The sequence below is a fragment of the Anas acuta genome, chromosome 17 (assembly GCF_963932015.1).
Source record: "Anas acuta chromosome 17, bAnaAcu1.1, whole genome shotgun sequence".
Lineage (NCBI taxonomy): Eukaryota > Metazoa > Chordata > Aves > Anseriformes > Anatidae > Anas > Anas acuta.
This window is the reverse complement of record NC_088995.1, coordinates 12,937,047-12,960,176: the sequence shown is the minus strand read 5'-3', so window position 1 is coordinate 12,960,176 and position 23,130 is coordinate 12,937,047. Positions and strand designations below refer to the sequence as shown.

The window sequence follows — 23,130 nt, the reverse complement described above, 5'->3', positions numbered from 1 at the left end:
AAACATAGGAGGAGACCTGAAAAAAAAAAAAAATATATATATATATATATATATATATATACCCCTATCCCAAGGGTAAGCCAGGTGCAAGACTGTCTCTTGGCATTTTTTATGAGGATTCTGGAGGAGAATGGGTACCTCTCCTGGGACACAGAGCACTGAACAGCATTTTAGTTTCCCAACAGCAAACAAAAACAGAGATGTTCAATACAGGGATTGTAAATGCTGACGTATAAAGGTCCAAAATGTTCACTGAGAAGATGGGAATGTTCATACCAACCACTTGCAGGTACTTCACTCCAGGTGAAGTGTCTCCAGGTCTCAATTAAATGCTGAATGGAAAAATAAATGCTGCATGGGAAAGGGATTATACTTGGTAGTTTTTAAGCCATTTGTCAGGAATTCAATGAGAAGGATGAAAACAAAGAAAATGGTCACATGTTGTATCTTTGTAGTAAGTGCAGAATAGAAATACCACTGTGTGGACAGTCAATCTGAAGAAATTTAGCCAGGAGCCTCTCTTAGCAAAAGTAGGATCTTTCAACAAACTAGAATACATCCTACGCTAAGACTCAGACTGTTTAAGTTCTTATAATGAGTGAATGCTATCTCAGTATCTCAGACATAATGTGATCTCCTGCACACCTATAATCTCCTCCTCACATCATATATTTGCATTTGATTTGTTTTCTTAAACCTTTAGAATTGAAAGCAGGAGAAAAAGCTTTTAAAACTCTCAACCACTTGAAAGGTCAATGACATGAGGCAATGAAAGTTTCATTCCTCCTCCTTACAGAAACAGCTTTGCAGAATTCATTTCCAAGGCTCTCTGAATACATCCCACCTAGAAAATTTCTGACACTTCCATTACTTTACTTGGGAAAAAAAAAAAAAAAAAAAAAGCTGAAAAAAGATAGAGTTTCATTTTCAGTTTCATACTGAGTTTGAGCAAAAGAACTTGACTTATAAATATGAAAGTTTCTGCCCTCCTTATGAACAATATAGTACAGACGATACATGGAAGGAATATAAGATTTTTCGCAAATAAATTCAGCCTGTAAATAAGGAAAGTTTTTCAAAGTTAGTTTGGCAAAGATGCTCAGTTCTTACAGATAAAATGTTAAAGTATAAAAATCTTGTCTATTTTACAGTAGCGTGTTATTTTAGATCTGGCATTTTCACTTGAAACCAACCCCTGATCAAGCTCACCCTGGCTTCAGCACACGATTATCTGTGATAAGATCAAAGACAAAGTTTCTTATACAAACTCTATATTTTCCACTTTTCTCATAACTGCATATTAATACTCAAAAATGAGCTTAGGGTATGTAAAACAAAGAGACAATATATAAACCCCATATGATACATAAATCCTGTAGATTTTATCACAGCAAATTTATTAAATATTTCAGAAATAGGCAAAAAATATCCCATGGCCATCCAATTTCAAAATAAATTATATCACTTAATTAAAGGATATCCAAAAAGGACTTCAAAAATGAGGCAAAATTACATTAGCAGTAGCCATAAAGTGAGGCTATTTATTTATTTATTTATTTTATTGTTAAGCTTGGTGACCTATCTTTGTGGCTAACTTGTAAGATCTGGGGTTCAATTGGCTGAACTTTAAAAAGCTTTGTGGTCTCCTCTTGCCTTTTCATGGACTCACTTTATGGATTGCTTTTTTCCTGGTTTTCTGCCCTTTCAAATATTACTTGGAAATGATAAACATAGGCTGACTATATAAAACAGGTATCAAAAGTCAGAGATTTAATATTCTGTCAGAAAGACCCAGATGTGGCTGTCAAATGAAAAACTGCACCAAGAGATAGGACTTTCACTGGAACTAATCATAAATATCTTTCTTTTTTTTTTTTAAATGACATAATTTGCATATCAATACTACAAGTTATATACAGGTCTTTAAAAAAAACTGCTGTACATACAAGCCAGATAACACATGCAGTTCACTTTGATAGGGTAGAAAATCCATGCTTTATACTTCTAGAGCAAATCAGACTTGCTTTAAGCAGTACATTGCAAGTACTTTGTGGCAATGCATTAAAATATATTTAAAGCATTACCCAATGTTTCAAAATTTATAAAGTTGATTTGTTCAAATTTTCCTGTCATCTTCCCTTCCTTTCTTCCTATGCAGAGCAAGGAGGCTAATAACCCTCCTTTATTTCCTCTTTATAAGGGAATCCCTTTATAATTTGTTGAATACCACACACTAGGCCAATGACCAGAGTAGATGGCATGTTGTAGGTGTGCTGACTTTTAGTTATTATGTGTAGCTTTCTGTCAGTTTTAATGGACAGGTTCACCTCTTCATATCACTGCACTGGCGCTAAGGCCATGACAAAACCAAACAAAAGATAAAGACAAAAAGTACAATCAAATCTCCACAGTTTGAAGCCAGCCTGCCATGTTTTCCTATGCAATTTATTTTATTACATTGTGTACTAACACTAAACTGCTGCATCGATCAGCTGGAAGGGTAAATTTGGGATCTATTCAGCTCTCAGAATTGCCCCTAGTGCATTGCAATTATGGAAACACCTGATTTGAATGATTTCTCTGCACTCTGCTGTAAAAGTTCAGTGCTCAACAGACCAAAATTTCACTTCAGTCTCCAATATAGATAATGGACTCAAATTTGTAAAGGGCTGGGGACTTCTCTCCTGTCCCTTCAGTTAGCATCCTAAATGGGGAAAATAGATTTTTTTTTTCTTTTTTTCTGATGTCACGTGCAATAAGTTTTTTGTTTTGTTTTATTTTTAAGAGATCATTTTGGAGCTTGGCAAAAGCCCCTCTCTTCTCTAGATCAGCCTGGAATTACTTACCATCTGGGAACACGGTAGCTCTGATCCTCACATAAAGCAACGGAGATGCATCCCAGCCTATTGCCTGCCATTGCTTGATAGTCCTAGCAACATCTTTGCAGGTATACCTGAAATAAATAAATAAACAAATAAATAAAATTACTTTGTATTTCTGTACTGTCTTCTTATTTGTTCAGAGTTCCTTTTCTGATCACATTTTATTTGATGCTCAGTTTGTATCTTTCTTATATGTGATTTTTATTTGCAGAACATCATCATCAAATTGTAATGATACGTAGATATTGAAATACTCACATATGCATAGCAAATCCAAGATTTTTAAACGTACACACAGCAAGCCCAAAACTGTGAGTTTGCCAATCCTTTGCAGATCTGATGTTCAGAAAATAAATCTGAATGCACAGAACTATGCAAAGGGTGTGACTTGTCATGTCACTTACAAATGACTTAAATTCAAGGTTCTTTCTTTCTGTGCAGGATGGACAAGTTGGCTGGCATTGTCAGTATGTTATATAAACGTGCTAATCTGCATATACAGCTATTTCATCTGTAGCTTCTCCTATGCTTAGGTCTATAAACTTCAGGCTGCTCAGAACTACAAAAAAACTGCTTTTCAGTCACCATGAAGTTCTTCAGCCAGTTAGTATCTTCACGTTTCTAATGTGACAAATATATATATATCATACATACACCATAACCTAGAAACCAGATCACAAGGTACTGGACCAAGACCAGAAGCTATTAACAGCAGAAGTGGAAAGGTTTAGGCATGCATCTTGACCACCACTCTCACCTTACCTGTAACGATCAGTTCTGTGGTCAAGGAAGCTTCCTTTTGGCTCTTGACTTGTGTACAAAGATTGTCAGCTAATTCCTGGAACTGGCAGTGATACAAATATGGCTTGGCTGAGCTTACTAATTTACCACTTTGGGAGCACCCCCTAATCTTCAACCAGCAACTCATGGGTCCTATTGAAGGAAAATAATGAGAAGAAACAACAAATCCCACCCCATATATTTGAGAGGAAGGTTTCAGAGATACAAAATTTGCCTAACTAACACAATCACAACAAATCCTTTATGATTTATAAGGGAGCAGAAATATGTTCATTCAGAGTGATCCTAGTGTTAAATACTTTCTATTTTGAAATTTTCATTAAAAGGATAAATTGTGACTTCTTGGTTCAGAAACGGTCAAAATGAGGCTCCCTGAAGCACCGCGTAAACTAAAAATTAATTGCTAACATTTTTAGGATACATTTGCTTTACAAGTCTTACTGGGTTGCAATTGGTAGCCAAAGAATAAGTATTTTTTTCCCTGTTTGGAGGAGTGCTAAGTCTCCTCTGTGTCAGACGCTTTGCATATAAATTTCTCCTGATACTGGCAACACGTTGCTTCAAATTTTCGAAGAACCAACAAAACACAGCAAAATGATGCTTTTCAAAAGGAACACAAACTACAAATATGGGTCAAGAAAATTTATTTTAAAAATGCAGTATAAGAGGAACAAGAGTCTTCCTGGAACAAAATACTGTTTTAAAAATAACTATCATAAGCTGCTTCAAAGAAAGATGCACAAAACTTAAAAACAAACAAACAAGCAAACAAACAAACAAAACACAGAGTTATGGAGAATGGTTTTAGAATGATTTTTTATTTCCCACTTGGCAGTTGCTTAGCTCATGGCATGAATCTTTGACCATTAAATTTCCTTTTACCAAAAAAAAAAAAAAATCTGCCTGGAGTGAGATGGTGAGATGTTTAAATTAATGTGAACAAACTTCTGTACACTGTAGCTCTTGGGAGCTAGTTTGGCATGTTTACTATATGGATGCAAAAAGATTTCCTATTTTTTGTCTTATGGATTTTCCTCCTATGTGCATGTACTGCAAAAGGAGAAATATGGTCTCTTTCATTGTTATTCATTGTCTCCTACACCATTGCTATTAATCTTTTTAATTACCAATTACAGATGAATTTGTTCTGATGATGTAAAGTGAAAAAATAAAAACATTGAGTGTTCACCAGAACTTTCACATATTTAATTCTTTTTACTACATTTATAAAATTTTACTTTTATTAGAATTCCTTAAAAAGCCACTTTCTCCTCTAAGGCAGCTAGATAACAAGCCCACAGTTTGCAATTCCCTATATAGTAGCTCCTCTTGGAGAAATACTTCTTGGGTCAATGTCTTAACTGTTGTGATTTCATGGATTAAAAATTACTTTAAGCATTTGGTTTTCAAAAAAAAAAAAAAAATGTGACTGGGGACACAGAGGTAAGAGAAAACTAAGATTAGTATGTAAATTGACATTTAGCTTGGGTAGAAGTTAATGAGCTCCATCCTGTCAAAGTCTGATATTGCCCATGAGCTTTCTTAGAAGATGTTTCAAAAAATGAATATGAACAATTTTTAGGGGAAAAAAAAAAAAAGCTTCTGCAAGCCCTATTAAAACCTATCTTCAGGCTCTGAGCATTGCTAATCATGAGATCGAGCTTTACTCCAACTGCTGTGATCAGAGGCACAGAGGACACGAATACATCAATCCTCTGCTCTTTATATCTGTAAGCAAAACAAAAAGTGGGGCCATTATAGATCTTGCAGTAGCTGACCGAGTGGAAGACCTTACTGCCTCTTTGACATGAGTTCATTGAGGTTCATCGCATCTATTTCCAGTGTGTTCAATAGGTGAAAATGTCACACACCGCAGTCCCTGCTTGAACACCTATGTTCCATTCACAGAAAGGGAAATGTGCTACGTGTGAAGGACCAGGTTTTCTCCTATAGTTAGTCTTGGATGACAAATGTTCTATAGCTGTACCTGCTACAAAAATGGTTTCTAACAAAAGAATGGACAAGAGATACAATCTTTATAGTAATATCATTAAAGAGACTGATTGCAGCTCAAGTCCTCCTCAATCTTCAGCAACACTGAAAGAACTATGCAATTCTCAAAGTCCCATTACTCAGTATAGCAGTGCAGTAGGATAGGTCTTGAATGCCCTACAGAGCTGAATGGTCTTGAATGCCCCAGAGAGAAGGCTATTGATGCTTGAACTTTTGCACCCAAGGTTTCTTCACTCACTATTATTTGAACTCTTGCAAAAGGCTGGTCTCATAAATATTGGATTCTCTGCAATATTAATAAGAGATGCTATGATCTGACAGAACTGTCAGTAGGGGATTGCTAACTATGCCTTTGAAATAGGTCCCTGAAAATGAAATGACAACACTCATCAGCTGCCTACATTCATTTAATGTGACAAGTAGCCACCTAAGCATGGCTACAAAATATGCGTGTTTTAACTCCATGGAAGAACCAGGAGCAGAGTCATACCTCACAGGAGCATTCCAGGGACATTCAGGGCTGTCACAGATTTATTAACCTAATCATTAGAAAAGAAGAAAAGTATCCCAGGTACACATAAGTAGCTCCTGTTGAAAATTTCCAGTTCTGATATATTTTAGAAATGGAGTTTCTAAGGCCCATCTTCCCAAACAGGAGAAGCTTTCCAGCAGAAAAAGAACGGGAAAGATTCTTTCAAGACAGGAGCAAGTTTGTGACAATCTTCTCGAGGTAAAAAATGCATATGTTGGAATCTCTGACAAGTCCCTTTCGTTCTTCCTTGATAGAGAACAAACATATCTCATCCTATTTTTTTCTTGGTATTGTTCCTTTTAAAGTGACAAATGAATAAACAAACAACATCTGGGTTGCAGAGTAACCATCTGGGGAAGCCTTGGAAGTGCATGTAGAAGGGCCCCCAGAGAATGCTCAACAGACAGAGCAGAGAAATCTGAAGAGAAAGTGACTGCAGGTGTTCTCCCTGAAGAGAGGGACTCCCACTTATCCACGTGAGCTACCAAAGAGCCTGTCATACTCACTGCATCAGAGCAGGGCTGGGCTGAGAGTCATCCTTCGCCAGTGCTGACAGGGGAGCGCAGGTACATGATGGATGTTCTCCAACAGACTGACTGCTAAAGACATAACACAGGCACTACATCCCCCTACCAGCCATTCTGTGCCAATTGTTTGTGCATTTAGCTTTGCTTTAGATACACATTAAAGGTTTTTGTAGCAGAGCTTTGAACAGCAATTCATTAGACCTGAAGTGCGGTTTCACAGCCAAATTGATTTAATGCTGATCTTGCCTTTTTCTTCCCTGTCTGCAAGCTTGCATGCTCTTGTTCTTGGGCTGGCACCAGCATGATACATTAGGCCTTGCAGCCAGCTCAGCCAGGAGAAAGATTAAGCTGAATGCTTATTATTTATTTTATTTTATTTTATTTTACTTTGATCAGTTTCCTGAACTGGATGATTTCTTGGCTGCCCAAAACTTAGTGCTGGGAGAAGGGAGAGGAGTAGATTCTGTTGCAGGCTCTCTCTACATTTCTCAGCAGCACCACAGACCTAGATGACCCAGACCTCTTTGAAAAGCACGCTGTGGAAGTGCCACATTCATAATGAAAGCCTCTTGAATCTCCTTGACTCTGCTTAACACATCACCCAGGTGACATGTTAGAACTGCACGAAGATTATTACTGTTTCCTTTGCTTCATATCACCATTCTGCAAGCTTCACAACTGAAATAAAATGTAAATTGTGTATGGGTGCAGAAGGGAGAACGAACTTTAGCATACAGGTGATTAGAACATTTACTTGCATCCATCTTTTAAAAGCCATAGTTTACCTGTTTATTTTATCAGAACTCCAATTCAAAAGTATCTTTAAGCATAAACTGAGATAGGTTCTGAATGACCGTTCACTATCAAACCAACAGGAATCTCTCAACCATAACCATCTACCAAATTGAGGTGTAGGTAGGAAAATAATATTTGGAATTTAAACTCTTTGACAGAACTTTAATTCAGGTTGTTAGGTGTACACGTTAATTTCATGCATCAGAGCCATAAGATTAGGTTATATCTTGTTTCCCTTGTTTTCAGCCATATGAGGAGGTAACAGGCTTTTAATTTTTTTTCCCAATTGTTGTATGCTTTTCTGGTCTAAATATCTGACTTAAAGGATCCGTTCCCCTCCCAGTAGCACCATAATAATGATTGCAATGGTAATGGGATTATATAGTGTTAAATTCATTCAAATTGTACAATGACTCAAGAACTTCCTTAGGCTTTTACTTTTTCAGCCAAGAAAGTGTTTTTCTTAAAATTATGTTAAAAAATAATAATAATAATAAATCACGTGGCTTTGGAATATAAATAGGGCAGATTTTCCTTTTTAATTCAAATGTATCCCTTCAGTGTTGTGAAGCAGTGAGTCAGTATGGGCACACAAGAATTAAATTAACTGGCAGGAGAGGGTAGTAAAACATCTTATCATTCATTGTCCCAGCTGAATGGCAGGTTCAGGAAAGGAAACACAGAGGACTGCAAAAAGGCTGATTCTACCTAGATATGCTGAGATCTCAGCTCCTCACTACAAGGCCCACATCTATGCTCTGTACTGCTACAAGCATGATGTTGCAACTAGTCCATGGCCATGTCTTCTGACTGCCACCATAACACACAAAGAGTAAGGAGGGAAGGAAGTCCCTGCCACTCTGCCTTGCATATTCATCCATGTCAATACCAAGTCCTTAAAAAATCAGCCAGTTACTTTACTTTTGGTAATGGTCCTCCTTTTGCTTGTGCTGCTCCAGTGTTTTAAGGCTCATTTTAGTTTTAACTGAGATCGTCCCTTGATCTGTGTTGCAAAACAGTCCCACAAGCAATGTTCCCATGTAGCTCAGGATAGAAGAGAACAATGGGCAGCAGGGACTGCTTCATATGAGCTCAGTGCAAACCCAGCTGCAGTGTGAAACTCTGTCACTATAAAAGTGCTTTGCTTTGACATCGATGGTTAGGGGATTCAGAATTCCTTCAATTTTAACCCCCCAGAAATAAGGAAATAAATTAACAAATAATAGACTTTTTCCTCTTTTTTTTTTTTTTTTCTGCACTTGATATTCTCAATTTTGTAAAGCAGACAAAACAAAAAACAAGCAAACAAACAAAATGACATTCTTCTGCTTGTAGATAAAACCACCCTGTATTGGGCTGGCTCTAGCAAAAGCACCCTATTTTTCTGCCTACTGCATCTTCTGGGTCAAAAGACTGTCTGATAACTAACAGACCACCAGCAATGAGATTGTGCTGAGCTGGCATTGGTGAGTCACCTCAGCCTTGGGCTGCCTGATAGTTTACATGCACAGGCTTAAAAGCAGGACCTGAACCCAATCCTTCACAAGCACATTTAGAATTAGTTATAGTCTCCCTGCACTGTTATCCATGCAGAACATAGCCTGAAATACTCTCATTATAGTTTAATCTAAACCAATTGGTTTTATAATTTATTGTTATTTCTGGTTTACAGAAGAGTAACTCTCAAAGTAAAATGAAGCCAATAACAAGCAAGTATCTATTCCAACATTTCTTCATGGACTTTTAAACACTTCAATACTTCTAACTTCACTTTCATGTTTGGAGAATGCCTGTTTACATTTCAGCAAATCTATCCATTATTAAGACTAACTATAAACTGTGAATTCATTTATGCCAATCAAATTTTTGTGATACACAGACCGGCATTAGAAGACAGTAATTTTTTTAATATTTTTATTTTTAATTTTGGAGTTACAAGTTGATGGGAACAAAGTTGCAGAAATAGAATGAGTTTATATACATGCTATTTTTACTACTCCTGAGAAAATACAAATTTTGTAATTTATTAGAAGCTAAAAGTTACCCTCATTTAGTTTAGCTGTGCCTTAGAGTCTCCAGATCGTTGCCAATATGTGCTAAAATGTTAAAAGGAAGAAAATATTGTAAAATGCCACTAGAAGGTAGTGCAGTCTAAGACTGGATACAAGGACTCTTGGGCTCAATTCCAGCCTGTAGGAATTTGCTGGGGATGATTTGCTTCATTTATGTGCTGACAGCTGTCATGAAGCATACACACCTTTTACATTCCCACATAAATGACAAAGTGTGTTAAATGATGCATCAGCCCACTGCACTGTACATGGAGGGCAACACCAAGCTGGGGGATTGACAGCTTGAGCTTCTGCTCCCCCTGCCCAAGCACAAGCATCACACCAAGCTAACCCAGCACATCCATGGATGCATCAACAGTCATTTGGAGGTCATGAAAGCAGTCAGTGAGCATGCAACTAATATGATGGCAAGAAGAAAAGGAAGAACACCTTTAGGATGAATTCCAGGAAAACTGTCTAAGGTCCACATTATTGTGAAACAGACTCTGGGAGAGAATACCAGGAAACCTCCATCAAGACTTAATTAAGAGGACAAAACAACCAATAATAACAGTAATAACAATAATAACAATAATAATAATAATAATAATAATAATAATAATAATAAATCCTTCATGTAGAAGGGAATAACTAATTAGATTCAATTTCTTCTTCCCTCTTTTGTTTGGCAGAGACTGATCAGGCCAGTATTCCCAGCTGTGAGGCACTTCTCCCTGTGCCTGTTCAGGAGGTACTCGTAAGGAGGGTTAAGCCTAGAATGCTCTACCCAATTAGCTATAAAGTTTCTGGGAACAACCAAGGTGGCAGTGGGTAAAATGCTGCTGCTTCTGCTGAAGCCTGAAGAGGGGAAGGTGCTCATTGTTCCCAGGCACCCACAGTGAGCAAGCAATATGTTGTTAGCAGAGGCACTCCTGGCCCACAACATGGAGGCAAGCCTGCAGGGACAATGAGCAGCAGCAGGGTCACCTGCAAACCCCAATCTGGCAAAGGGAAAGAGGAGGAGGAAGCATGTCTTCAATTTATAAAGCTCGATTGCATGTCTCTAGGCACATATGCATATTCATAAGGACTCTTCAAAAGATGATATGATAATGCAAGTAGTTCTAAACACTACTAATCCACGACAGATATGCACCGAGTAATGCTAGATAAACAGAGAAAACCAAGCAGCCTCTTCCTCCCTAGCAGATGTCCTTGAAATTCCCTCAACTGCTTAAACTCCATTCTAATAGTTTACCTTATCAACCCTGTCTCACAGAACAAGGAAATGCATTTTTCAAAGATTACTGACATGCCATAGAATAGAAATCTAGGGGGATACTGTCAAATTCATACGGTTAGAAATAAATAGGGTAATCTTTATAGTGCTATAGTCACTAAAACAGATGTGATACTTTTATCTGTGTCCAGAAATATATACAGTTTATCAGTGCAATTACAGGAAGGGAAGATTATATTTATCTTTGCTTTCCTGTGGATTAGAAAAGAAGCAAATTATTTGTCTTCCAGAAGACTTGACTGGAAATTGCAGACCTACCTGTTGTGATAAATAAAACATATTTTTTAATTCTGAATTATCAAGAGGACTGGTATTCAAACAGCTATAAATTATATTATTAAACTATGCTAATAAAACAGATTTGAAAACAAATTCATATATATATATATTATTTTTAAAAAATTAAGACAATAGAAATGAACACACTTCTAGTGTTTACTAAAGCATACAGGCATTGTTTTCTCCAATATTCTGCTAACACTTTGTACACTTCAGCGAATGGCTTACAGCTGCATGACAGAGCAAGCAAGGGAACATGTCCCTTACCAACAAAACAGCTGCAGTCAGCCAGTAACAACTTAGATACTGGAGGCTCATTTCAGCCACTGTCTTGAGAGCATTTCACATTCCAGCAGAACCATTAGTCATCATAACCTAGCCACCTCCATAGCCAAACAGACTACTGAACATTTGCTTCTTTAGGAGGTCAGCACAAAACTTAGATAGCAGTTAGGGAAGATGTTCCACTCCCAGTTCACCACACATCAGAACAGTTGCTGCTAATCTCTACTTCTCTGAGTAGGTTGCTCTTCTTCCACTAGAACACTTGCTGCTTTCTGATGGCCAATACATCCATCGCCTTACCATGTCTACCCTCCTCATTTAGAATATTCTGCTGGTGCATCATTTCCAAAGATTAAAGTTGTCTGTACTTCTTCCCCTCTTCCAAGTGGACATATGTGGATAAAATTCAGAAGGGAGGAACTAAAAATGTGAGAATCATCTTTCTGGTAATGATAGCATGATTGGAAAGAAAGCTCAAAGTGAAATGAGAAAGAAAAAAAAATCCTTTGTAAGTGATGATGGACAAATAATCTTGCTGTTTATATACATATACATATGTATACAACATATAGGGCTGCTATAGCAATCCCAAACTGCAACTGTACGAATAGTTAATAGCACAAAGTGAGAAAGGAAGTGGTATTGCCAATTGACCTTCCTCCTTAGACTTACCCCATAGTGGGCACTAATATGACACAGCGAGAGCCAGGCTCCTTGCTTTATTCCATGAAATATAAATGGCAATTTTCTGATGAAGGTTGCTCACCAGCTCTTCCAAATGTGTCCTTATTCATGTAACTTATAGCCATCACAGTGTGCTTAAGCCCAGAAAATATACCACTGAGTTTTTTACAACTGACTTCACCAGATAAAAATTCAGAAACCTGTTAAGAAAACCATGTGAAAGAAAAATTCTCCCAAGAACTTCCAGGAGAAATAGCGACAAATACCAAGTGTCTACACTGGAAATACTTCAGCAGGGATGCTGATGTTGGAAATCTCAGTACTTGCATAACATGCTGTTTTCTGCCACTCAAAGGTAAACAAAGCAGTCAGACTATTTGGTCACTTTCTTAAGTTTCCAGGCATCTGCTTTTATATGAGTTATAAAGGCATTGCCCATATGCTTCCAGATGTCCTTTCAAATATTTAATAATAGAAGTGACATTTTAATTTATGGTATGATTTTATAAAGCATATTATTCAAACAGGTTTTAAAAGTGCTTTAAATAGCTTTTATTAAAGAACTTTTAGCCTCTCAAAAAGCTCTAAGAGTCACAAGCACCTCTGTGTAAATGTTTTTCACTTTCATCTCTTTGCACTAGAAGAATCATGTAAAGCTCAGTTTGTTCGGTGTGGCAACCTGCAAAACCTCAGCACACAAATAATGCATTTGTTTACCATTCTTGTTTCTTTAGTCAGTCATTCCAATGGCTTCGCTGCTATTATGTGTATTGTAGGTTTTGTTGCCAATGCATTTAGGAGTCAGCTTGCAAAGACAAATGTTGTCTGTGATGAACTTGCTATATTAAGGAAATGTGTGTTCCTCTATAAACTGTTCATTTAAGAAGTTCTTGAAGCTGAAGTTACCCAGGGATTCTGAACTCAGTCCCAGAGACACCCTTCAGGATTTTCTGGCAACAACCTTCTTAAATAAACCTGAAACTCATGAGTATGTATACAGGGTTCCCTGGGGTCTGGACTCTGAAGAATGACTCCTTTTTGATGCCCAAGATTAGACAGCCTGGGACAGAACTTAAAAAAAAAAAAATTCAAGGTATTCTGGTTTCCATTGATTTATAAAAATTAAGTGACCAGATTTTCAAGTAACTTTACAAGGTCAAATGGTCTCAAGTTGATAATGGAATTTGGTTCTAAATTTATCAGCTTAACTGCATAGGGTTTAATACAGGCCTCTGCAGAGGGAACAGTGTCTATAGCACTGGGAAAACTGTAAAAATTTGTAAATTGGGACTTTTATGACAGCTACACACTGGAAAGGATTCGGGGTTTCATGTGTCATACATCATGGATCAGACATTCTAGAGAGGCTTTTAAGCCAGGCAATGTGAAATTTGAATAAAAACATGTCATGCACTACTGATTTAGGAAATTCTTATACTATGGTTCTCCTACTATATCAGATCAGTATGACTCAGGTCTATTGAGAAACTTATAGTCTAGCTAATGGGACAAATGGATTTATGCAGAAAGATTGTTATGCTACTCTGGAAAGTTTGTTTTTTGTAAGGGTAGCAGCACAGGTTCATTCATTTAATTGCATTACTTTTAAGTGTCAGAAGTTGATGCCATTGAAGAAGTTTGTTCCTACACTGGTACATTAGTCATTTCCTGGATATTCAAGACTTGTTTGCCCTTTGGGTACACTTGAGGGAAATATGACTGATGGCAATAAAACCAGTTGCAGAAATGTGTTATTGCCAGCAGACAATAACAGAGTTGCCTATCACCCCCAGGCGTTTCCCATATATATCAAGACATTTGCTGTCAGTCACTGACTACTCTAGAGGAGCCTAAATACTTTCTGTATTCCTGGTGGGAGATGTCCTGCCGTGCCAAGAAAACTTACTTTGACATGCACGCTAACAGGCCTCATTTTACACACTAACAGAACAGGGGGGATCAGAAGGAACCTCTGGAGATGATCCAGTGCAAACCCCCTGCTCAAAGCAGGGTTGAACAGAGCAGGTTGCTCAGGTCATTGTCCAGCCTCTGACAGGAATCACAACAGCAGCTCATTGTTTCTCCACAGAGTCTCTAGCTGGAAATCTTTATGGTGACATTGCTTCACAGCATCCCAGTGCTGGTCCAACACTGGGTTATGCCCCTGCAGAAGTCCTCTACAGGGAGTAAGAAAGCCCCAAATATACATGGAGGTAGAGAACGAGATAAGATAATAAAGCAATCGCAAGCGGGACATTTCAGTGGCCTGTCTTGAAAATATGCACTGGAAAATGCCCAGTGGGATCACCTCACAAGAATGCATTTTATTGCTCTGATCATCAGAGGGCTAATCATGACTCCGTAAAACCTTTTTCCCCTCTACAGGAATTATGTGCTGTTCAGGCAGGGGTATCCACACATCATTGGTTTTATATTCCTCATTCGAGCTGACTACATCAATTCCCGCTGAACAAATCTCCAGCATGTCTCTTACTCTTCCTCTGTCCTCATACTGAAAGATTTTATTTGGTTTCTTATTGTCATGTCTAATTTCATGCTTCCAAGTTTTTGTCTTAATTGCCAGGAATTTCTGTGTAAATAGCATCACTGTACCTTTCAGTTTAGTATGTGCAGTTTTAAAACTGATTTTTGTTATGTAAAAGTTAAATGTTGTTTCAAACTTGCTAGGGAATATATGTTTTAAGAGGGTAGAAGACTTGGCACTGCATAAGTTGCTACATGCCCACACAAGACAAAACTCAGCAATGATAATAAGAAAATTTAAAATGAAAATACATGTGACAGAGGAAAGCATAAAATAGTAATTTTCATAAAGAAGGCCTGAAAAATTATACCAAGCCAGTTTATATCCTTATGATCCATTCTAATTTTATAAGTGACACAGCTTTCATATATCCATTCAAAAAAAAATCTTTTATGAAAGAAGCGTCCTTGTGGTAAACTTTCATGTTTTTGGACCACATTACAAACTGCTGTAGGTGAAAAAAGCTCCTTTAACTTCTATGCCTGAAGTAGGAACTCAGCAGAGACACTAAGGTATGTTATTTGAGACTAGAGCAAGAGACCACCCATTAGCCAGAATACAGCAAGAGAAACGCAGTGGATTGCACAGAGTGCTGCAGGCTCTGACACGTGTTAATTACACTGCAATGTCCAGAGCAGGTCAGATCAAAGCCCCACTTAGCTTTGGATTCTGCCTCCAGCTGGGAATGCCAAGACTGCAAGAACAAGGCACATGCATCATGATATTTTTCCCAGCTTTCAGTGATCTGCAGCTCAGGCAGTTCCTAAGTCAGAAGTGATAGCTTTGGTTTGACAGCCTGAGATGGATGTTTCTTCCTTTTTTTTTTTTTTTTCCCTCATTCATTGATAACACTTCATATTTCCAAGGTAACTTCTAGCCAGTACTCAAAGTTACTTAGAATATTACATGAACCATGGCTACTCTTACATACGGGTTTGTAAATGGGGGCACAACCGAGGTGAAAGCTTACATTTTAGAACTATGATCACCTGGAACTCATGCTGGTTGCAAATAGATGTAAAACAAAACAAAAATTTTATAATCAGTATGAATGTGAGCAGAATTCAGATTTCAGCCTCTGTCACACCAAGCAGATAGAGCATTAGATACTCCTTAAAGTAACCAGTGAATTACAACTAAACTTGTTCATGAAAAATAATTTATTACACGTATTTTTCAACTAATGGATGTCATTTAAAACCAAATTCAATTCCTGTCAGAGAGAGGTTATTGGATCCTCAGTGGATGTTGCCTACTATAGGAATGAAGAATCATACTCTTGCTAAAAAGGGGTTCTGCAGTGTACCTCTGGTCTTCTTGAATATCTTTCCCACTGGTATTTAATCCTATTTGAGCACACTTGAAATTAATATGCCTTGTTTATGATTAAAGTACTTTTTCAAATGGCAGCCTTTGTAAGCAATATATTAATATTAATTTCTAAACTTACTTCTAGATCAGTTAAGCTTCACCAACAAATTTGACACTAATGGTAGCAGAGCAATGAAATACATGTGTTGAATATTTTATAATGTTGATATAATATCTGGAAATTAAAGAAAATGAGTTAAGCTGTGGCTGGGTACAGAAGTAGGGCATATCCTGTATATTTTAACTCATTTTCCACTAATTAGAGCAGAGGGTATGCTTAGTTAGGTATATAATTAAGCAATAATGCCCTAGTGATTCAATAAGCACTACTGATGGTTTGCTAATTAATGACTTCATGAAATATAGTAGTAATTTTCTTATCACTTCGATCAATGAGTTATTGATCTTATAACAATATGAATGTACCTGAAGAGGTAATCATTACCAATTGCACTCATATAAACTTACTTGAAAAATAAACTAATCATTGTGTATTTGTAAGAAAAAAATAATAGCTTATATATACATAACATTTTCAACCATGCACAGCAGTGCATACTTTTATCAATATATTTAAGTTAGTGAAAAGTGGCATGAAGGCAGACAATTGCAAAAGAAGAAAGAAAACATACTAAACTAATTCTTGTTGGATAAGGCCATCATACTCAAAGAGTACGTAGATTTAAAAGGCCCATTACATCTACCAGATTCTCACCTTATCAACAAAAAAGATGGTATACTTTGCAGGATTCAGGCAGGTGCGTATGGATGTTTACACCTCTCTGGAACTGAACTATCTTTAAGGTACTGTGCAGAACTGAATTTCTTGGCAGTTATCAGTAAGATAAATATTTATAAAAGCTGTCCAAAAACATTTAAAAATAGGAATAGTCATTTAATCTCTCAGTACTAACACAGAGCCTAACCCCTCCTGTACCTCAAAACAGTGGGCAATGAGCATTACAAGTTTTCCCAACAACAAGACCAAAATTAACACTGACAGTACAATTCCCTTTACAATTATTCCGGTTGCAGAAATAAATACATGTCAGACTTCTCTCAGGATGAGATTCATGCACTTGAACAACAATTTAGTTTCTGTTAATGAAGCCTGTAATTTTTAAATAGTACCCTTCTCTGCTACATTAAGTGGTGCAAAAAGTTTAATGCATGATTAATTTTTAAAAGTTATAATGGTTCCAGAGTATTTCATCATTGAATGATTCATTGGACAATGCCAGATTTAAATATCTGGCAAAGATTTCTTCTTATAAAGAACTGCACTCTACTGAACCCTGAACATGGCAGGCCAAAGATGACCATTAATTTTTTCTTCAGTTTCAGAGTGATTTGTCATTAAATTTTAATCTCTACCCCAAAGCAACCAGCAGGGAAGCAAAATAAGTGATCTTTGAGATTTTTTCAAGACCTGGGCAGTCTCCAAGCATTGACAGGAAAGTAAGGAAAGTCTCTATTATCTTCTCTTGCCAGCCTTAGTAATGAAAACCACATTTTGTCCAACACAAAATTACCTCCCCAGTGTCTTTGTCACAATACACAGCTGCAGAGTTCTCAGATGAGCGATGCAGCGAGCAAGGGCAGCACATAAACAGGGGATTATGAAACCTATAAACCCTTTGTTCCCTTCTGCCAGGGCAACCCCAGGGAACCCCTCCACACCTCCAAGAGAGCAATTGCTTCCTACCGCTGCCGTTTAATTTGAAATCTTTCCATTTGCATTCTGTCTAAGCAGCTCAGAGCAGGCCTTTATCTTTCCACCCACGCAGCCTCAATCCATCTCGTGTACTTCCACCTAGCGAATTCTAACAACTCTTATCAGTTTTTGAACCAAAGGAATCCCTTCAAATCCCAAATGGATAAGTCATTTATTCCCCCAAGACAATCCAAATGATTTGGGGGTGGGGGGTTGGGCTTTTTGTTTTTCCGGGGCACGAACTCTGGCTTCCTTTTGGGGCTTTCTCACCAAGCATTTCTCCACATTTTAAATTATCTCCATCCTATCCCTGGGCTGCACAACTTGGTGCTACCAATCATTGTGTGAAAGAACAGAAACAGTTTTTAAATGTTGCTCCTAGCAAATATGCTGATTTTTTCCAGGACTGTTGAAGGAATTGTTCTTTATGAAAAGGAATAGTATGCCATATTTCTAGTGGGATGTTTGTATTCCTAACACGTTCTCTTCCTTGGAGAAACAAAGCCAAACCCTGGACCAGAAGAAAACAATGCCTGCTACTTGAAGAGCCACACTTAAGGGTGCAAGGCTGAATTGCTCCTAGCAGAGGAGGCAGCAGAGAACATCCTGTCCTGCACCACATTCACCGCATTGCTTCAGGTATGCAGCAAGGTAAACAGAGCCAGCTTCTGTCTTTGGATTCACAATATAAAACAAAGGCAGCAGAATTTCTCTTGCACGCTTAAGAGAAAAATAAACCACCCATGCAAAGTGTCTAAAGCTGCTGGAGCTGTAAGTGTGGTGATGATGTCCAGTTCATAAAGGCTGTAGGTGAACTGAGCCATGAAGAGGAATTCCCTCATCTGTGTTTGAAAGATCACCTTATGTGCTGAAACAAAAGACTAGTTTTCTCTTAATATGCATAAGGGGGTAATGGTATAAATTTCATACATCCAGAGAGATATCTAATTCAGAAGGCCATTTCATAACCATATCAAAGACCAGCTACAGCTAGCAACATGCATAATGATGAAGAAAATGCCACGGTAAAGGTGGTGAGCTGAATTGCAAAGCACTATATTCCCTACACTGAGTGGAAGGAGGCAGGCTAAAAATTAAAAGGGAATTCAGCTGCTATGGTCCATTTATTCCTTCATCTTTCTGAGACTGCAAACTAGCTGGCTGCGTGCAGCTCCAGCCCACTTTGTCACAGGACACAAACAAAAGCCAGAACAGTCCTAACCAAGGAGCTGACCAGCAACTAAAAGATTAAATGCTTCCCAGCTTGGTAGCTGCTGTGTAAATAACCCACTCCTTCACGTAATTGTTTAAGAAGCAGTTTAAAGACCTTTTGGGTAATTGCTGTACTTGGTTGCAGAATCAACACAGCCTGTTGTTAATGAATTCCTTGTATTAGGAGTTAGATCCTGTGTGGTTTAGCTTGCTATAAAAGATAAATTATATCTTGTGTAAAGATCGCAGAGAGAAACTGTTAGGTGGCCATATGTTGAGCTTCAGACTGTGCAAACTCCAGCAATGTTGCTACCAATTTTAGATTGGTTAAATTATCCAAAGAGAGGAGCATCATGAAATGGTGTTTCCTTTCTTCTCCCTAAATCCAAATGGTAACAAACAGCAAAAGTTGTTGCAGGAAATTGTAAAAAGCTGACAGATTCAGCCAAATTAAAGGGAACGTTGAACTACGGCCAAGGACAGTTAATTCTAAGGCCACATCGAAAAATCAGGAAAAGCTGCAACAAAAGTAAGCATAATTATTTTAAAAGTGCCTCATTAATGTAGTGTTAAGCACCAGAATATTCTAAGGAGGGGAGGGCGCAAGAATTAATAGTTTTATTGTAAAAATAAATCGTTCTGTCATCCTTTTTGTATTTCTATCTAAGGCTTCCACTAGTAATTGAACTAGCTAAATGTATCTTTTGTTAGAGGAAAATGTGGCAAGGCCGTTAGCACCCTTTTCGTCTGACAGCTTAATAGAGTAAAGCTTGTATTATAAAAATGAGCACTGCAAAGGAAAATTAAGTTGGAAGAGTTTATTAAGGATCACATCATATTACTTTTTAAGGTAAGTCCTTTTTAAAGGAGTTCAATCAATGCTACTGTTTCTCTGGGTTTTAATAGAATCCATATATTTTTGTATCACAAAAATGTGATAATGGTATTTCTCATACAGAGAACATTAAATTTATTACTGATATAAAATGAAATTGATAAATTATGATATGCCTCTTTTGTAGCACATCTGATTTTGTAATGACTGGCATGAGAAAAAAAGCAATAGACACTACATTCTTCCTCAGCGATCTTTTTTGTGTGTTATAGACACTGGATGTTACGATACTTTAGTGTAAGGCTTTGTAGAGATGAACAAGTGCGTGGTTAAGTGTTAGTTATTTTTCTATACTAACGCTGATTTGCACTGTACTTTGATGATGATGTAAGAAAGATGACAATGCAGTTGGTTCTGGGCACACAGGAGACTACACAAGTCTGATGAAATTCATTCACAGAAATACCGGCATAAACCACGTAGACTGGCCGGAAAATTCAGTTGTTTCAGTTGTACCTGGCCTATCGCTACACACATCTGTCCAAAATAAAACAGTCTCAGTCAAATGCTAATCACTGAAGTCAAGCACTCAAGAATTTCCTCACTTGTTACTAAAAAAAATAATAATAAATACAGATACAGAGAGGACACTTCCTTTTGTGGTTGTTCTCCCCTTTTCAGGGTGAGGGGTAGGACTGAGGTAGGGAGCAGATGCAGTGATTCTTGTTGTACCAATGTCAGCAGATGAAGAGCTGCAAGTTGTAAATACCTGTACCTAATAGACACGATAACACAATTCAATTTCTCCACACAAAGACATAACATAAACACATATGGAAAAGAGATATCAGCCCTGAATTAGAAGGTCTGCAGGTGCTAAAAGCTCTTTATAGGTCCAGGTTAAATTCACCCACTTCAGTGAGAGATCAGTATCTTCAGCTGCAATAGGAGTTAATAGGAGTTTTCTTTATAAAACCTATGAGGCTATAGAGAAGAGGCCCCCCCCCCCCCCTTTTCTGGCACAAAGTTATGTTGATGACCATTGGTTTCTTTCTGGAATTCAGAAAAAAAAAAAAAAAAAAAGCAATCCTAGCAGCAATATACAAAGATTTTAAGCCAAATGAGCATACGTTTTATTATTGATTCAATTTGCATTTTAAATAGAGTACATCCTCTCTGCAAAGATACCAAAGGCCCATTCTCACTTCTAAACTTAATTTTCATTAATTTCCTGAATGTGGTGCTAAATATTTTTAGCCTGATACTAAATCATTTGATATAACTTGGTTTTAATTGAACCATCTTTACCTGCACCAGGACTAATGCTAAATCTGTGTTCTTCAAGCCTGTCATGAATCCAGTCAAAGGCATTGACAATGTTTTCAGTTATTTGACATTTATCTTAAATGTAATCTAGTAGGGCTAACAGGCTCCCTTCAGTCCAATTGGGCACAACAAGTAAAAGCAATACACCAGAACAAATTCCAAAAGAGCTCTCAGGGAAAAAAGTCTTTCTTATGCCATGTAATTAACAGTTTTCTTAGGCAAATGTCTAATAAAACCCCTTCACATGTGCTTTACTTCAAGTGAGCGTGGATTGCTAATGGAGTCAATGGAATTACTTAGAGCTTAAAATACTGGTGCAGGCTGAAGCAGTCTCCTAAATCAAGGCTTTCATGAGTTAGAAGTCTGTGCTTTAATACTCTGAGTCAAACTGAAGAGGGAGCTTTTAGAGGCATATTTCTGCTTCCTTTTATGTAATGGGAAGTCCTTATATCATCTAATTCAGCACTTCTTCCAAGAAGTGGGAATTATTTATATGCTACATTAAGAGCATTTTCCTCATTGGCTTTTGAATTTGTCATCTTCAATTTGGCTCAAAGTCTCCTGACTCTGTATTTGGACAAAGGTGTATCCTGTAGTAAATATGGTATCTACCAATGTCCCTGATTATTTCCCTGCTCTCTAGAATGTTTCCAGTCTTTTCAATCATTATTCAATCTGTGTCACCATATGCCTGCAAGCATTAATTGAAGTGACATGAAATAACTGAAACAAAATTGAGCCAGAACACAGGTAATAGCAATTTGTCCATGTAAAGCGTGGGGGATTTTCTGTTTATCCACTACCAGAAAACAAGATTTTGTCCATCTTATCAGAAAAACAGCAGCCCCCAAAGCAAATGTCCTGTAACACATCCCTGTGGTGTTGGCTGAGTTCTGACATTGAGGAGGAAATATTTTCTTAATGATTTGGAGGACAGGAGGGAGATCAGTCCTGCTTGACATACAGAATCTCACTCTTCTCTTAAATGGGAACAAGAAACATTTTCAGGTAACCATCCACAGTTACCTTCCTATGTCACATGGTTTATAAGCAGAGCAGATGTAACAAGACTCCCCTTTAAGGCAGCCCACCTACTGACTAATGTGAGTTATATCTTACACATTCACTGTTACTACTTCTAAATGTACATTGACAAGGTCTCCCCATCCTGCCAGAAGAAAAGTCACCGGCCACGTCCTCCATCACAGTGGAAATGTGATAACTGCTGTCTCATCACACACGCAATGGCTGGTCCTGTCCCCAAACAGCACAGCTGCAGTCTGGCAAGTGGTTCTGGACAAGCAAAAGGCATTTGGATTATTGTTGATACAAATCAACGTCACTGATAAATTATCCATCACAATTGCACGCTATGGAAACTAAAAGAGATGGCTGAAGAGTGGTTACCAAATCAGATATTTCCAGTATGCTTGGATTGAATTATCCCATGCAGCTTCCAATACCTTTGTCTCAGCACAACTTGCGGTTATGGAAACTGTTTATTCTTCCACAGAAGAATGTTAGAAGATATTTTTCCATCTTGTTAGAAATGTGGGACCGATCCTCATGAAATCCAGTTTCTGTTCTAAAGATATGAGAAATCCGTCAGGAGCCTTTCTCCCAGCATGTGCTCTAAGCTTTGGGTTATTCTCTCTGCCTCAGATTTGTAGATAACCCCTTTCAACTAATCAAGACCACAATGACCCCTTCCACTTCCAATTTGCTACATAACTTTACATGTTTTTAAACTTTCTTTTTCAGCTCAGCTTGTTTCACTGTTTCATCTTCAACACTTGTGAAAGACGAATGTAAAATCAAAGCGAGGTGGAGGAAGGGAACCCTGGTGTCACTGTTCAGGAGTTCAGCCCTGCCAGATACCAACCACTCAGGAGCTGCTCCGCATCTTGCGGAGACACAGCTCCATGTTCTTTGACTTTGCCCATACATTGTTATTTTTAGACTTGTTACATCCTGTCTG

The 23,130-nt window shown here is 37.7% G+C and overlaps 1 long non-coding RNA gene across 1 annotated transcript in view; it reads right to left on the bottom strand.

The window, feature by feature from the left end:
• LOC137841329 (uncharacterized) overlaps window positions 1-23,130 on the bottom strand; it is an 86,877-nt gene that overhangs the window by 30,962 nt on the left and 32,785 nt on the right. Inside the window, exon 2 of the long non-coding RNA XR_011088569.1 lies at window positions 2,847-2,953. This is a non-coding gene — a long non-coding RNA (uncharacterized lncRNA). The remainder of the gene's footprint in view (window positions 1-2,846; window positions 2,954-23,130) is intronic.